At 36.7% G+C, this 17,461-nt stretch overlaps 1 long non-coding RNA gene across 1 annotated transcript; it reads right to left on the reverse strand.

Moving 5' to 3' along the window:
• Positions 1 to 1,876: 1,876 nt before the first annotated feature.
• LOC108497612 lies at positions 1,877 to 12,036 on the reverse strand. The gene is made up of 4 exons (XR_001874901.1): positions 11,896 to 12,036; positions 5,541 to 5,761; positions 3,830 to 3,895; positions 1,877 to 1,979 (listed from the first exon to the last, which is right to left on the reverse strand). It is a non-coding gene; the product is annotated as an uncharacterized LOC108497612 (long non-coding RNA).
• Between the last annotated feature and the right edge of the window lie 5,425 nt (positions 12,037 to 17,461).

The following is a 17,461-nucleotide window of genomic DNA, read 5'->3' on the forward strand; positions in this document are numbered from 1 at the left end:
GATAAAACCTGATTCTTTAGAAGATTTTGCTTTTTATCCTTGCAGGTTTTAATAAAGTAGCATTTTACTACATACATAAAAACAAGGATTTAACTTAGAGAAGATTGCATATAAATGCACAGATATTTCAAAATAAAATAAATTTTTTATAACTAATTTATGTTATACAGATTTTATCGTTCTGCTCTTGTCAGACTATAAAAAATTCATGCATAAGTTATGAAAGTCCAATCTCCTGGATTTTTGAAGAATAAAAAGTGTATGTTTTTATATCTACTGGACTCTTTCTCATTTTGTAACTAAATCAGATGATGCCATGGTAAAGTGAAATTATTTCAGTTCTTTTTAATTAACATCTAGATTCATAAATCTGGAAATAAAACTGAAAGATGAAGACTTTTTGCTATTGTCCACTCAGGGGAATTGAATTGCAGTGTTAATATAATGCCCACTGGATGTTAGTGGATATTGGTAGCACTCCACAGTTTTCAGAGCTTCCACCTTATACAACATAATTAAGTCTTTCCTTCATTTCTGTTTCATGTCTGCAAAGCAAAACTAGAAAAGCAAGATGATTATCACCTAAATATATTAGGAACCTATCGTCACTTCAAAGAGCCTAATAACGCATTGGTGTTCTAGTTTGGATCAGGATGCACTTCTTAAGCAAGGCTCCCAATCACCTCCGTGTACTGAGTCCTGACTGACTTCGTGTGGTTTCAGAGTAGCAGAAATTCCTGCTGTCTAAAACTAAATGCGAAGCTGCACTCCCTAAACGTAGCTATGGTGCTGCATCCACTGATGGGCATTCAGTCCACTGGCCCCAGTTCAGGTTTTTTCCTCATAAAATCTCTGAAATATGTATCCTGGGGACATCTGGTACTCAACTGTTCTACTCAGCAGATCTGTTGCTATTTTGTTACCCTATCTGTTAATTTTCCTCTGGTCTCCTGTGACCAGAGTCACTAACTTCAAACTGCACTTCTTCTGACAGGGGATGGCCTATATCACATAACCCCACCTCTGGGGTTACTAAGTTTATCTGATTGATTTTTCTGGCTATGAAAAGGAGGTGGCTAGTTGACTTAGGCTATGGAGCTACTGGTGTCTAGAGCTGGGTGAGATAGAACCAGACCAGAAGATTAAGTAAAATTTAGTTGAATTACTACTTTACTATTCAATAAAGTATGTGCAAACCACGATCTGAACTGGTACTTTCCTCGAATCAAGTCTCAGACATTGGAAATAACATTTTAACTCTACAGTCGCAGTTGTGCGGGAAGATGTCTGTACATTGTTGTAACAAATATCAAAATTAAGGGAGAAGAATGCTTCTTGTAAAATATTAATTAAACATTGGATTAGTTACAGTTTGACAACACCATCGATAAAGTTCCATTATATAAGTATTTCTCAATCTTTCTTCACAAATTCACCTCTTGGAGAGCACTGATCTGTTTAGACTCCCTAAAATGTAACAGATATGTAGGTATAATTATGTAGATAAAGGTTATCAGGTTATTAGGTTTCTGGATCATTGTGAATATAACTATAAGCATGTTTGCTAGTTGCATGCTGTAAGGAGGCACAGCAGGATGAAGAAGAAATAAAAATTGAAAGGATGCCTTAGGGCAATTTTAGGATTTTAAATGAAGCAAAACTTCAGTAACATTTGCAAGGGCCAGTTAAAAAGATTATATTTAACAGGATTAGCAGTGTCAGCATACACAAGCCAGTATTTCAGTATTTAACTTTTCAAAGTTTAAACTTCGAAGTTCAGAAAAAAACCCAGTCCAACCAAACAAAACCAAACAAGAAATACAGAGTGATTAAGAGGAAATATGACTTTAATCAGTTCAAAGACCTGATCTTTACCATTGAATAGAAAAGATCTTCCAATCTTTAAAAATCCTGTGATATCATGGTGTCAGAAGAAGTCGTCCTGGAAGGGTATACTGGAATATTGCCAGTTTTTATTTCTAAAAATATGTTGTGAATAATATTTAAAGGAATGGTCACTGTTAGTTGGTCTTGACAAAACAAATCAACTGTTTGATTTTTATATCAACCAATGGTCAAAATGGCTAAGGTGAAATATTATATCAAAGCTTTAGAAATGTAGAAAGTCTTCATATATTTAGAGATATTATGATCAAGATATAGGAGGAGAAATGAGGCCATTAATTTAAAGAATCATCTGGGTTCTGAATGACTGCTGCTGCAGAATATTCCAAATCAAAAATTATAAAAACCAGAATTCTGAGATGCAACTTTCAGTTAAATAAAAAAAAAAAACCCACAACTGCGTTAAACAAGATTGATAGTACTCAAAGAAATTGTGGTATGTTAATATTTCTTTTTCCGGAATGAAGACACTGTTCCTTGATTTCTTGACCTGCTTTGATATTTACTTTGAGATTCTCACTGAAAATTGCTAAATATTACACTAGTAGGTATAGTTTCATTTTAATCTCATTCATTTCACTGACTTATCAAGGCTATAATTAAAAATCTTTCCATGTTTGCTTTGTATAGGTACATGACAATGATGACATTTTCTAATTGTTTGTTTTATGCTTGTTTTAGCTGGGAAATGTGTTTTCCCTGTCTTCTCTGTTCAGACTGACATTTTATCTACTAACTAAATATTTGTTTTTAATACTTGCAAGATCACTTCTACACTTTTGCTGACTTTTTCCACACCTTAAAAAACCAAAAATCTTTAATGATTTTCACTTTTCATCCTGTTCTTTTAGTCGCTGTGTAATGAAAATTCTTTACCTGAATGCAGTAAATTAAAAATAATTTTCTGCCTTTAAGCATATTTTCAAAAATATTTTGTCATACTTAAAAAATACGTTAACCAGCAGATAGTCAGTGCTGCTCCTATTCTACTTATTAATTCAGAACTGATAGGTCCAACCAGCTAATACTGTAGAAATATAAACCACTCATTCAGATTTCTCAGTTTTACTTCAGCACAGATTATGCATTTACAAACATAAAATAATATGCAGAAAAAAATTATTATCCTTGGATAGATTGACTGGATAGAAAAATATCAAGGACTCTGCTCTTAGCGTAGTTTAATTTTAGGTAATACTGCAAGGAACAAGGAGCTGGACTTGGTGAACCCTATGGGTCCCTTACAACTTTTTTCTTTGAATCTGCAATTATATAATAACAAAAAGACAATGGTTCACTGTCTCGTCACGTAACTACATCTCATTTAATACCTTTAGGAATGAAAAGAAGTTGTTTGTTGCATGTGAACAGTAGATTAGTCCTCATGTAGGACATTATAGATGCTGGTTTACTCTTTATACGTAAGAATATAGTTTCCCCCTTTTTTTTTTAGAGGCAAACACTGCCAATTAAATACCTAGACATCACTTCGACAACAAAAAAAAAGAAAAAAAAAAGAGAGAGGAGAAGAAGAAGAAGAAAAAAGAGGGAAAAGAAGGGTGAGGGCGAGGAGAAGTTCGGAGAGGAGAGGTTCAGAGAGGTTCGTTTCGTTTTGTTTCGGTTCGGTTCAGAGAGGAGAGGAGAGGTTCGTTTCTGTTCGTTTCGGTTCGGTTCAGAGAGGAGAGGAGAGGTTCGGAGAGGAGAGGTTCGGAGAGGAAAGGAGAGATAAAAGGCAGGAAGGGGGAAGGAAGGAAGGAAGAAAGGAAGAAAGGAAGAAAGGAAGAAAGGAAGGAAAATAAATTCTGAGTTTGTAGTAGAGCTGTTCTTAATTCACCAGCTCAAGCTGTTCTTAATTCACCAGCTCAAGCAACTGAACTTTGTAAATAAGCTCTGAAGAAAAAAGAGAAAGAGATTCTAGATTTACCTCTCTTGGTCTCTTCTTTTTCGTATTCTGTTTACTTCTCAGTGATTTCTTGGGATTCTTTTCATACTATAGAATTACAGAACATGAATGCAAATGTAGATATTCAAAGATATTAATACATAATTCATACAAAAAAGAACTGAACTTTCAGTTCAGTTCAGTTCAGTTCAGTAATTCATTTCGTGTCATTGCAAAGTAAAGCAATGACAAGCTAATGTGTCAGTATTACAAATTTCTTTGCGATCTTAACCTTGATGCACTACATTTCAGTCTTTAATTCTATAGTGTCCAAATACATCACAAATATTCATGAAATTATTTTCATGTGATGAAGGGATTTCATTAGCCAGAGTTCTCATGTAGGAAATTAAACATTTACATATTCATATGCAAAAAAATGCATAAGGTTGGGAAGAAATCTCTCTTAGTCTATCATCTTTCACTGAAGTCTAGTTTTGTTCATATTTGTTCATATTTTGTTCTAGTTGTTGACAAACAACTAGACTAGAGTGGGGTATGTTCATTTCATTACAGCCTAATCAAATCTGAGCAACCATTACATATTCAATGTGTCTCTTATTTTGACCACTATTGAATAATCCAGAGGAAGTTAAAAAAAAAAAAAGGCAAATCATTGGTCACTTGCATGGACAAGTAGTCCAATCAACTTGCTTGCCAACACAAGAAGCAAAAAATGGAGAACATTTATACAGAATTCAGTTACTGCATATACTTATGTAAAAAAAACTTGGTGCTTATTAAGTGTTTTTCTTTTCACCTCTACTGAAATTATCTCTCAGAAGTGCATAATTAGAGGATGTAAATAAGAATTTCCAGTATGCTGACTTTATTTTTTCTCTAATATTTATCGACCAAAAGACAAACTGAAACTGTCCAGGTTATGATGATACGGTGCAACATAGCATGACAACCTCTTGTTCTCACGTTGATCATTACTTTTTTGTCCTATAAAATACCTAGGAAGGAGACTTTTTCCTTTAATCTTCCCCCATATGATCCAGTGTTCCCCTTCTTAGAACTTCTCCTTGGAATATGATGACTTGGTTCAAATTCCTCATTTAAACCAAATGAAACTGAAGTTCTGAACACAAGACTCCATTTTATTGAGGTGACTGGCACAGATTTCTTTGTTTATATGGGACTGTATGTATTTCTGTACACGCATACGTGTGACATAAAAATTGATAATAATTTTCATAGAAAGGGAGATGGAGACAGAGGAATGAAGAGATATAACTTTTCTTATTTAGATGAAATGCATAAATATCTCTTCCTATTCTGTTCTTTTTGCCAAACCATCCCTTCAAAATATCTTTGTTGCTCATTTTAGATTGCTTCATACTGGATCTGTTGAACCCATTCTGAGATACATACCTCTTCCCATGTCCTGTTAAGCATGCCTAAAGTATTGATTCCTCTAGCACTTCTGTAAAGATAAAGTTATTTTGTAGTGTAGAGTTTATGAGAGAGAGCAATTATCTGGGACAAAGAAACACCTTCAGAATACAGGTTTCTTTTTTCTGACATGGTAGCTTTCCTCTATCATTTTGTATACTGCTTTGTAATTGTTTAGATGCTAAGCATAGGTTTGTTATAGATTTACATTATATAAGATCATTTTTCTTCTTTTCTGACCTTCTTTGAAAAGTCGTCCCTTGCAGTATATTTGTCAGTGTCTTTTCTGACTTACTTGTCTGGCAATCTGTCCCTTGGCATTCTTATAACATCTGTCATGAGTGTCTATCTGCACCATTCTCCAAGTCCTTCATTTGTTGCCTTGTCTGTTCACAGTAATTGCCACATTCATCATAGGTACTTCTTTTGAAGCAGAAAATTTCATTCCCTGATGTTGCATTTAATGTCTTCTTTGTAGTTCTTTGTATTTTATTCCTTTTCTGTATTGTGAGATCTCTGCACTCAGCAAACAAATATACAGGTAGTGCAAAAATCAAATTTTATCACTTCCTTCACATGCTGAGAAACTCATCGTTACATAAGTAAAGAATTCCCATCTCTATCACAACTTGCAGATATACAAGAGGTGCTGTCTTGCACCTGCTACGAAATAATGTGAACTAGAAATTGAAGCTGCAATTAACTGCAATGATGCAGTGAAAAGTATAGGTTGGTACTGCACAGAAGTATAACAGAAGGAGCAAAAGGTGCATTCACTCAAAAGTATAAATCATGATATTTCAGTTCTCTTTTCATCCTGAGCCTTATGGATGCCAGTGTCCCTGTCTGTAAGAGAACAATGGGGAATATGGGATAATGTGCAGGAATCCTATAATTTTTAAAGAACGTTTACCAAATACTCAGTGAGAAAACCAACCTTTGACAATATTTCTTACATGAGAAAATATATTTTTGTTAAATATGTGACTTCTGTTTACAGTACCCCCTCAGACACATCTAACTGCCAAGCAGATAAGCCTGTCACACGGTTCTGCCTAGAGATATCTTATTTCCTTTTTTAGTAACAGATTGAAGAATCATGCAATAAATAAATAAAACAATGAGCTTACTCCAGTGTGATTCCTTCACAGCTTTCCTAGTAGATCTGACATTGGCAATTGTCCAGGTAGATGAAATTAGTAAGCATAGAAGGGGCTTGGGAATGTATTACCTTTTAAAAGCTGACTAATTCCTTACTCTTGGCATCACATCATATTAGACTATGATTATGTGTTGACATGACATCAATATGTAATGGGATAGCATTATTTTGAATGAATCTATTGTACGAATGGCCACATAACACTTAAGTAACATTGTCATTTGTTAAATTCCCAATTCTTAGGAATTTTGACCGTATTTTTGAACACTTTTTGTGTATTCTCATTTGATTTCTTTTTTCTGTTTCATGTTGAATTTCTATGGACTGCAAAAATAAGAATAAAATATAGACACTAAACTGTAGTTGGAGATGGAAAGATGTTCAGTGCAGACCAGAATATGTTTTCTGTTTTCTTCTCAGTGTTTGCTATTTCTAACCAGTCCCCAAAGTGCAGTTATTATTTCACTGATAAATCCATAATAATATGCCAGGACTTGTTTAGTTTGTCAGCATTCTTCACTGTTAAATCTCTTAGACTAAAACATATACATTTCATCTGTGTATTTACCTAATTTAATTCTGCTGTAATGTCCATGTGTTTGTAGTCTGTGGTAAAAAAATTGATTGTTCTGGACACAGAAAATGCCAGTTTTTAAACAGAAATTTCTGCAAACAAAGCATATTGCCTCTCTTGACTATGTAAAGCTTAGCTGCAGAGATACCTTTTCAAGTCACTGTATAATTCAATGGGTGATATACCACTCTATTTGCTTATTATTTCAATAATAAAGTAATACCAAATGCAGCACTAACTCTTTGAGTTGCGGACATTTGCCTGAGATCACCAATTCATTTTACAAAGTCTGCTGAACAGCAATCAGATAATAATGACTTTTTGGTAAGTAGTTAATGATGCAGGGGTTTAGAGGACCCATACCTGATTAAGTGTGCAGGGTGGATGGTGTGCAGTTAATGTAATGTAAAGTAATGATAGAGTAAGTAGAATAAGAATAAATAGCTTAGTTGCCACATTCTCTGTAGGTTGAATGGGAAATTCAACTGGCATGTAGAGGCCTAAGAGTTCGTAGCAGATGGCCTACAATGTGAACCTCTGAGTATTTCTTTTCTATACTCACCAAAGTTATGCTTCCACTTTTATATTAATTTTTCTCTTTTTAAAATGGAATACTTGTTCTCCAGTCCAGTTCACAAACATTATCTCATTCTTAAAATGTATATATCAATAATTCAGGGTTGTTTATTTTTTTCATGACATTACCCAGGTTTCTGGAATTAGGTTAAACCTGACCATTATTTCTACTCTACCATTTTAGGCAGAAATCTGAAAGGAAAGTTGATGGGACAGTCTTGCTGGGTAAATGATTCTCCTTTAAGATTAACCACTCTTCTGTCTGTTGCAAAATATAATATAAAAAATAAAGTACAGAGACAATACATTCAAAACTGATTTTAAAAGGACACATACTTTTTACCAAAAGGAAAAAAACCCACAACCTTAAGCAGCATATAAAGACAAAAGAAACTTCTTTATTAAACAAAATGAAACAAAGGATTTAATTTCAGTAACTGAGAAAGCAATGAGAAGAAAACACTAACTGTTCTCAGAAGAGTTCAAACACTTAACATAAATTAAACCTACCTAACTCTTAAAGGGTTTACTGAGCTCTGCTAAGAATTGTTGTTTTAAACTTTCTCTTTCTGATTGCTTTGCTCTTGTGTGTAGTTAAACAATATTTCACTGAAAGGCAGATTTCCTTTCCTTATTCAGAGGGAGCTCCCGTGATCTTTCAATGAGAACTGTCCCTTAAGATTGCTTTAGTTTTTTTCACAGAATGTGCTGAGTTGGAAGGGACCCACAAGGATCATCAAGTCCAACTCTTAAGTACATGGTCCATATAGGGATCAAACTCATGACCTCAGTGTTATTAGCACAATGTTCTAAGCAACTGAGCTAATCTCAGGATCTTTGAAGAAGCTCTAATGTGGCAGTACATCCTTCAACTGATCATAGATTCCAAAGGCAAGAAGCTCTATAACACTAGTCTTAGGCTCTGATGTGCAGTGAAGTGCGGAACAAGAGATGCTGCAATCCCATTCAAAAAAGGAAGGCATTTCAGCCTGAGAACAATACAAACATATGGCATTTGAAAGAAATAGTCAAAAGAGATCAGGATCCAGTTAATTTCTGATTGTAAAAAAATCTTTAATATTACTTCATATACAGCAACATATATTAATTTGCTCATGCACTTCAAGACTATAAAAATCTTGCCTGCTGATGACTGCAGGAAAGGATCACATGGTGTTAAACACAACCAGGCTTAGCAGCAAAATACTTGAAGTTATTGAATGTATCATCACATCCTTCTCCCACTATGGACCTTTTCCCCTCTATTTTTTAGCTATTTAAACTGTTCAATTATTAAAGTATGCCTGAAAATACTAAAATATTAAGTGTAATCCCATTTTGTTTATAGAGAAATTGTTTAAATAATGAATAGGTGATCAGAGGGGTGCTGTTTTAAGGGGATGAATTTTATAAACACAGTCTAAGAAATGCTTTCTTTAAAGCAGATGTAATATTGTTACTCGTTATTAAAAAAAGAAAACAAACCTACATGTAAATTATGTGCAAAAATATGTGAAAGAACAGGTTTCTACATCTTCACATTGGACAAATAGAGACATGGGGATTGAGTTCTTTCACTTTGTATGGGGTCATTTAGCAAATCCATACTTTGCCCTATTAACTAACACAATGGAATAAAATTTAAATTATACATTCTCCTGAGACTATCAAAGAAATCCAACATCCAGAAAGATAAAGAAACACAGCAGCATTTTACCAAGCCTGCAGACAGCTGAACAGATGTCACAGTAGCCAGTAGCGGAACCAATCAAGGAGATAGAGACATGAATGTGCCAAGGGAGCAAACCCAGATCCAGATACCAGCACTAGAAGAATTCACCTCTTAACATCTGGTTTTACCAAACATTCCCCATATGTGGGTGTATGTATTGGCTTTGCGCCTCATACACACAGAAAAAAAAAACAAGTAGAATACATTCAACACTGCCAAGAATAAGCAAAAAAACTGCCAAGTTTTTGCTGAAATTCTATGAATCTGACAATTGTTTTTCTATTTGTAAATGCACAATGTGTCCCTGTTGCAGCTTTACATGTATATGTTTTAGACTGTCAAGGCCCTCCACCATCTTCTTGCCCTCCTTTGGACACTCTCTAACAGCTTATCTCGAAAACTCCATAAAAAAAAGAGTCTGGCGAAATAAACACCTGAAGAAAAGCACAAAGATCAGTGTTGTGGTGAGTTAAAAAAAATGGTAACCCCCAAGGGGGTGGTGTCCTTTGGGGTTTATCCAATCAGCTCCCCTGCAAAATTTAAACATATCACACCAGACCGGAAAAGAAGGGTGATGTTGTAATTGAAGGAGAAGTGGCCATGTTCTGAGATCACGAAGAGAAAGAGAGGGGCCAGGAGCCCCATTGGGGGCCAAGGCCCCCCCAGCCCTGGCTGGGTGGCTGCAGAAACTCAGAAACAGTGTTAAACTGGACTGAGTACTGTAGCTAAGGGCTGGGAGAAGTTTCCTTGCTGTGAGTGGACAGCCAGAGATACTGAAAGCGGCTGCAGAGCAGCAGTGAATGAATTGTGGCAGAAAGCCAAGGACATAAGAAGAAGCAGCAAAGATGGCATGCAGCTAAGCAGGAAGACACAGAGATGTTTAATGGAGAGACAGAGAGAGGGAGAGAGAGAGAGAGAGAGAGAGAGAGAGAATGAGAGAGAGAGAATGAGAGAGAGAGAGAAGACTAAGCTCTACAGAGCTGGTTTGGGGTCAGAATTGAATAAAAAACCCCTAAAACCCCTTTGAGACCCCTCCTGGAAGGAGGGGGGTGGACCTCTACTTGAGGGAAATCTTGGAATGCAGCAGCACCGGAGAGAGAGGAGCTAAGACGTCCTGGAAGCTGGACTGGGACGGCCAGAAGGAATGCGGGGGAAGTGGCCTTGCCCCCCCACACTGCTGCTGCCAGGCTGGCAGCTGAGACAGAGCACAGGAGCTCTGATAGAATGCTTAAGGCAAAGACTGAACTGAAAGCTGCCCTAAACGTTCTTACTCGAGGGAACTCAACCCCTCAAGGAAGGGACCTTCATGGGGGTCTTACACCCCATGATATGACGTGGTGAGGTGAGCTTTTGTCCCGGCAATCGCAGTCCATGGGAGAGAAACCTATGCTTGTAGTCGAAGGTCCTAGGGGTGAGAGAAAACCCCCTTGTGTGTAATGAAGAGAGAGATCCAGCTACAACAATCCAGCTTCAGCTGCTGCATTGAAGAAGAGAGAGACTGCTGCCCTGAACATGGAAAAGATCTTTCCTTCTTCCCTTCTGGACTTTTACTGGAGGAAGAAGAGATTTGATCCAATGTAAATATTGCTTTATCATAGGAGAGATAGTTAGGATTGTGTATATAATGTATTATAATTTTTATTTGTGTAGTGATTGTAATATAATTCCCTTTCTCCCCCGTATTGAGTCTTGTCTTGTGTCTGGAAAACCACTCTCACACTGGGGTAAGTTGTGGGAGGGGGGCTTGGACTTGGGAATTGGATTTCTGGGTGTCTCAAACCACCACAAGTGTTTACAGAGCCATTGTGCTGTCTACTCTTTTATATGGGTCCGAATCATGGATCATTTACTGCCACCACCTATGTCTCCTAGAACACTTCCACCAGCGCTGTCTCCGTTCAATCCTAAACATCCACTGGTCAGATTATGCGACCAATACATCTGTTCTAGAACAAGCAGCAGTCACAAACATTGAGGCCATGTTGCTGAGAACACAGTTGCCTGGGCAGGGCACCTCTCCAGGATGAAGGACCACCGCCTCCCTAAGATCTTCCTCTATGGTGAACTTGCCACTGGCTGCCACAAGGACTCCCTGAAACAACATCTCAACCTTGGTTGTATTGATCTTCATCACTGGTCTACTCTGGCCTCCAATCAGGAGGTCTGGAGACACGCACTCTTTAACGCTGCTGATGCTTTTGAGAACACACGCAGGATCACTCCTGAGGAGAAAAGACCACGCAGAAAGAATTGCGTCTTGCCGATACCATCCAAGGAGTCTTTCTGCTGTGCCTTTTGCAACTGGACTTATTTGTCTTGCATTGGCCTCTTTAGCCACCAGCATGCTTGTAGCAAATGTGGGTAGAGTCCTTTCCAAACCTTTGTTCGTGAAGCCTAGCCATGATGATTATCTCTCTTAAATTACAGTGGCCAAAACTCTCCAGGAGAGGTCGCACCAGTGCAGAGCGGAGCGGGACAATCACCTCCCTCGACCAGCTGGAGATGCTTTGCCTGATGCCCCCCAGTTGGCCCTCCTGGCTGTCAGGGTACTGCTGACTCATATTCACCTTGCATCTCTGAATACAGTCTCTCTCTTGTTCATTTACCTGAATACTATGAAAGCTGTTCCCTTTTTCACGTAGCTCCTTCACGTGATGACACAGCTCTTCAATCACAGAACACCTTCTGCAAAAGAAGTGTTTGTCAGTCCCCTGAGTCCAAGGTTTGATGGATGCAGTTTGCTTCCGGAATGGGAGGGAAGGTCTAGAGTTGTATCATGACTTCATAGCTAGGACCAAGGTTCCATATTCTGCAGACTTGGGGCCACTTGGAGCTACTTTTATAGGGGTTTTTAGCACTGCTTTTTCTCACTGTGTCCCATCTTAAGCTGGAAAACTGCTCAGAGCCTAATTAAAAGAGTGACTGTCTGTTAACTCTGTGACAGCTGAAGAGTTTAAGAACATTACCACATATGACACTCCCAGGGCTTCAGCTACAGCAGGGCAGGCATCAACTGTTTGAGCTCTAGGACTGTTGCAATAAGCTACAACCGGCCCAGGCCAAGGCAAGCCTTACACTACTAATTAGCACAATGTGTAGGTTCTTGGGGTCCTGAGCAGGTAAGTTTGTGCTCTGCAGTGTGGAGGATAGCAAGAAGTGGGGGTTTTGGAGGGTATTGGCTACTGGGAGATTTACTTCAAAGTACACTCCTGATTTGAACTAAAATACTGATGCAGAGACATTCTAAGTGGGTTAGGAGTTTGTGTCCTTTGAAAAGTGGTTTTGGCACTTAGAGTTCAGGCATCTAAATGCTTAGGTCACTTCTGAAAAATACTAAAACGTACCTTAGAATTCATATTGTAAGCCTCTATTTTCTCACCTGCATGTCAGACTACAATCCCCTGCACAATTTCTAGAATGTCTTCCCAAAGGCACTACTTCTCACAGGCAGACCCAAGATATTTGCAATTCTCAAACTGCACACCCTGGCTGAACTGCAAAATGCTTCTGCTGATCTGAGCTTTTGTAATTCTTTAATAGCTTTTATGGCTGTAGGCAGATATCTGCTCTCAAGTGTTTCTGAAGCAAAGGAAGAGAATCCAAGGGCCACAAATGTACACATCACCTCTTCCCCTCCTCATAATGAGATGGGAAAGAGAAGATTGAATCTTCAGTTATCTCTTGCATGTGTAGCACAAAAAGAAAAGCTATATGCCTGCTACGATCACTGGTTCATCCATCCCTGCAGGCACCTTTTTCAGCACTGTTCTAGCAGTCAACATAAAGTTATGTGGTTTACTTTAGAAAGTGGAATAATACATAGAGCTCAGATGAATATTGTATTTGCTAGCAATATAAAAATGAGGTACTATGGTAATTGCGGTGTTCATTATAGCACTATTTTTTAAATTAGTTTAAGCTGCTGCATCTCATTCGGCATGTGCTAAACACTGAAATCTGCACCAAACTGATATTAGGCTCCCTAACAAGGAATTTAAGTAAAATGAATTGAAAATCATTTCAAAGTAGCAGACTATCATTGGTGCTTTCAGCAATTCATGACAAATAACAAATAATTTCAAGTCTGAAATTAAGTCTCTTTTCAATTCTGCATATCAATATTACTTGTAATATTATATTTCTTTTAATATGTATATTTTTAATAATTAAAGTCAACATTGAACATGTATTCCTTCACATTCTTTGGTTGGTTGGTTGATTTCCCCTCGGACACCAAAATTCCAGAGAAATATATGTTTCTATTATTTCTACACTTGATGCCATGAAAATGGAAGATCATCTAAAGTTTTTCCAATCTTTGCTCTTTTTTTAAGTTAAACTAATCAGTTTGGATTAATTTAACTTAAGTTAAACTAAGTTAAACTAAGTTAAACTAACTTAAGTTAAACTAAGTACCTAAGTTAGAGTAGTCAAAACCACCACTATAATATATGTTTATGAGGGTGATGAAGACACCGCAATCTACCAAGAAATAGAATTAATTTAGAAGTTTAACTTTTTAGGGTAATACATTTAAATATCTACTGTTCAATATCCAGAGTCATTCTAGAACAACAGATAAAGATGATTTATTTCAGGGCTAGGTAGACAAAGTCTTAAGACTCCAATTTCAGGACCAACAGTTTTAAAGGCAGTGCATTTCAGTAATTATCTAACTGAAAAAAGCCTGAGGATCACCTTTTGTTTTTTCTTTATTCTGTCACTATATTCTCTGCATAAGATAATAAAAGTTACTTTTCACTTTTTCTCTTACCTGCACTTTTTTTACTCAGTTCATTAAGTTCAGAGCCCTTTAGGAAAGAGGCATTTTTATGTATGTTTAGAAAGCTGCAGGAACAGTCTAAAGTCCATGTTCAACTTTTCTTAGTTCGCTATGTGGTACCTGGTGCTCTTTTAGAGTTATCTTCTGGCTTCAAGATCCATCACCTTCCTTCAGCCAAATGACATTAAAAGTTATTTTGTTCATATAAGTCATGTTTTCATACATATTTGCTTAAAACATTCTTTGAATCTTATACTCTTTAAAAAAGAATCTCTCTGCAATCATCAGTGTCTAACCCTGAGGACTCCATCATGATCTTTATTGTCTAACACTAACTATTTTTGCTTATCTAAACAGACTACAAAGTTCAGGACTTATCTATCTTTCTTCTTAGATCACTTAGAATGTGTTTTGAGACACTTATGAACAGAAAAAGAAATTCACTTTTATCTCTAATTGAAAAGAAGAGAAAAATTAATATCCATTACTTCCATTTTTGTTCTCTTAGACAGTATTAATTCATAACCCATAAGACTCCCTCTTACCCATGGCAGCTACATTTTAATATGTAATTTTGACACTCTAGACATGTAACGTAAAATTATCAAAATTTCCACTTTCACTGATAAGTCCCTTAAGTAAAAAGTTTCATTATCCACTTTAGCTCTAAGAGATAAAAGAATATTTAACTAACACATAAAAGTTGGACTATTTAGGCTTTATTGGTTTCATTTAAGCTGCTGCTCAGATTAAGAAGCAATTTTCCTTATTATCACTAGCTTTCAAAGAATTGAAAAGTGTCAAAGCAAGAAATTAATCATAACATAGCCAGGTCTTCTTCTCTTTAGAAATTGCTGGTTTTCCTTCAAGAATTTCTATTATCATCTCTTTCTTTATGTGTCAAACATTCACTTTGCTGATGCTTTTCCCTTATGTCACTTTATTAACATTAAGTCTTTAAGTAAACCTACATTTCGACAGTGATTACATTGAACGTATCAAAGAAGAAATTTAGAGTCTCTGAAAAGTGGTAATGATGGACTGATTGCTAACCTATTTCTGATATTTTAAAATGCTCTGTAGAGTCATTTTCTGTCCTCTGAATCTTACAAAATTGTAAAGGGAGGGCAAGACTAAACAAAACAAGCAAACAAATAAGAATGTCCCTGATATGAGACATGCCAGGAAAAGATTTTGAGAGGAATCTTCTAGGAGAATAAAATACTGTTGAATAAAATTGTTTTAAGAAGAACAGAATCCAGAATTTCTTAGGGAACCTGAATGGAAACTAGATGATTTGGTAACAATTCTTTAAAAAAAAAAATGTTTACATCTCTAAAGAGAAGAAAAGAAGTTAACACATCAAAAGAGAAGAAACAGAAGAACTGACTTAGATGAGAATACCAGAAGATGAAGAAAAATAATACTCATCCTGTCTCATTTGGCTTATTATCATCTATTCACACATATACGCCTATGAATTCTGAAGGAACTTAACTAGGAATCTCTTTGCTAGGAATAGGGAGGTTACAAAAGCTAACAGCCAACTTCTGGTCAACTACAATGATAACTTAACAAGGACTCTTGGGAAATATGTAGAATCACAAACAAGTAATTTTGGTTTCTCTACTTTGAAATCATTACACCACAGAATAAAATAGGTGGAGATGGTGGTAAATATAATGGAAAGAATTAACAAGGCTTGTAGAAAGAAATATCTTTGAAAGAAATAGAGTCTTTGAAGGAATTTATAGCATATAAACAAGAGTAATTCACTATGTAAATGTGCTTATATTTCAAAATGTTCTTGACAGTTCTTCTTCATTAAACAAAAGGAAAAGGTAGTCACTTCAGGAGGGTGTCACAGACAAGACACAATAAATGACAACCCATAGTGTTGTGTAACAACTGGCTGAAGTCTGTCTAATCAGCAGGGCCCTTGCCATGCTGGTGACAGAAGAGTGAAATGTTTGAGGGTGGAAATCGAAGCTCCTGAGAAATCATGGTCATTGCATGCTGTCCTGCTGCAGGTGCTAATCAAAGCAGTGCAGGAGAGAGGTAAGAGCCCTGCAAGCACTGTTAATAGCCAAAGTGAATAAATGACAAATAGTAGTGGATATGGAAAACAGGTATCTGGACTGTGAATCTGGATGGTGGATCTGGATAACAACCAATGAGTCAGGAGTTTTTAGACTACTTGATTAGCTCACAAGAACTTACTTGACTGCTCATGTCCTTACTCACTCACTAGCCCACAGCGTTACATTTCCTAACAGAAAGGTCTCTGCTGCTCTGGAAAGGCTGGGCAGAATGCTTTATCGGTCTATGATGTACTGCTGCTCATAGCTGCCACTCTTGGGCATCACTGGCAAAGGTCCCTTCCTGGGTTTCCCTGTGTTTTGCCTCCACACAGCTCTCTGATCTCTGGGATCTTCCCTCGCTTTCCAAACCTTTCCTCCAGCCAGGATTGTTGTCTTCTTTCCAGGGTCCCTTAGTTTCTCCAAGATCATTTCTTCTTTACAGAAACTGAATTTTTAGCACCAGTTCTTTTTTGTGGGTCATGGTCCCTGGCTTCCCCAGTCTAAGCAATGTGTATGCAGAAGTACAATACATTAGCAGACCATCAGTTGCTGCCTCTGTTCCTTGTCTCTTCTGTTATTAAATGGAGGATTCAGTACATGACAGTACTGTTTAACTGTTGCAAAATTTACAGTCAACCTGTACCCACCGCAGCTACCAAGTAGGAGTCTTCTGTTCGAGAGTTCAGAAGCTCAGTTCTGGACATTTGACCTTCTACTCACCACCCACCATCCCCATCTATCCGCAGTTATTTGTAGCCTATTAACATACACAGTCCAATACTCCCTAAAATCATGAAAATGGAACATCTTCCAGTGGTCTCTATAGCTATCCATTTGCTATTGAAAGGGTCCTAGTGATCAGATAAAACTCAACACCTAAATATTGGATGGCTAAACCACTGGTGGACACTGTGCAATGTTTTTTCACTAAATATGAAACCATGTGTACTGTGGGTTGAAAAAGTAATTAAAACTCACTTTACTAAACACTCTTTTTAATAATTGCATAATTTCCTAATTTGTCGCACTTATTTTTGAAAATATTATCATTTCCTTATAAGTTGTGTATATGTGATTTTATGTTTAGAATTGTTAATATCACGCTTGAAAGAATACATAACATGCCAAATTCAAACTCTAGCATTTTCTTTGATTTGATGAATCTAAATGACTGATTGCTACTTAGACCTGCATGAATATGGTTTCAGTTAACTTCTAAATGGTTCCATTAATATAATTATTGATACAATATTTATTTTTTTAAAAAATCTAAGTCCAAACCCTTTTTATATATAGATGCTATAAATA

The sequence above is a fragment of the Lepidothrix coronata genome, unplaced genomic scaffold, assembly GCF_001604755.1.
Source record: "Lepidothrix coronata isolate B3197 unplaced genomic scaffold, Lepidothrix_coronata-1.0 Scaffold50, whole genome shotgun sequence".
Lineage (NCBI taxonomy): Eukaryota > Metazoa > Chordata > Aves > Passeriformes > Pipridae > Lepidothrix > Lepidothrix coronata.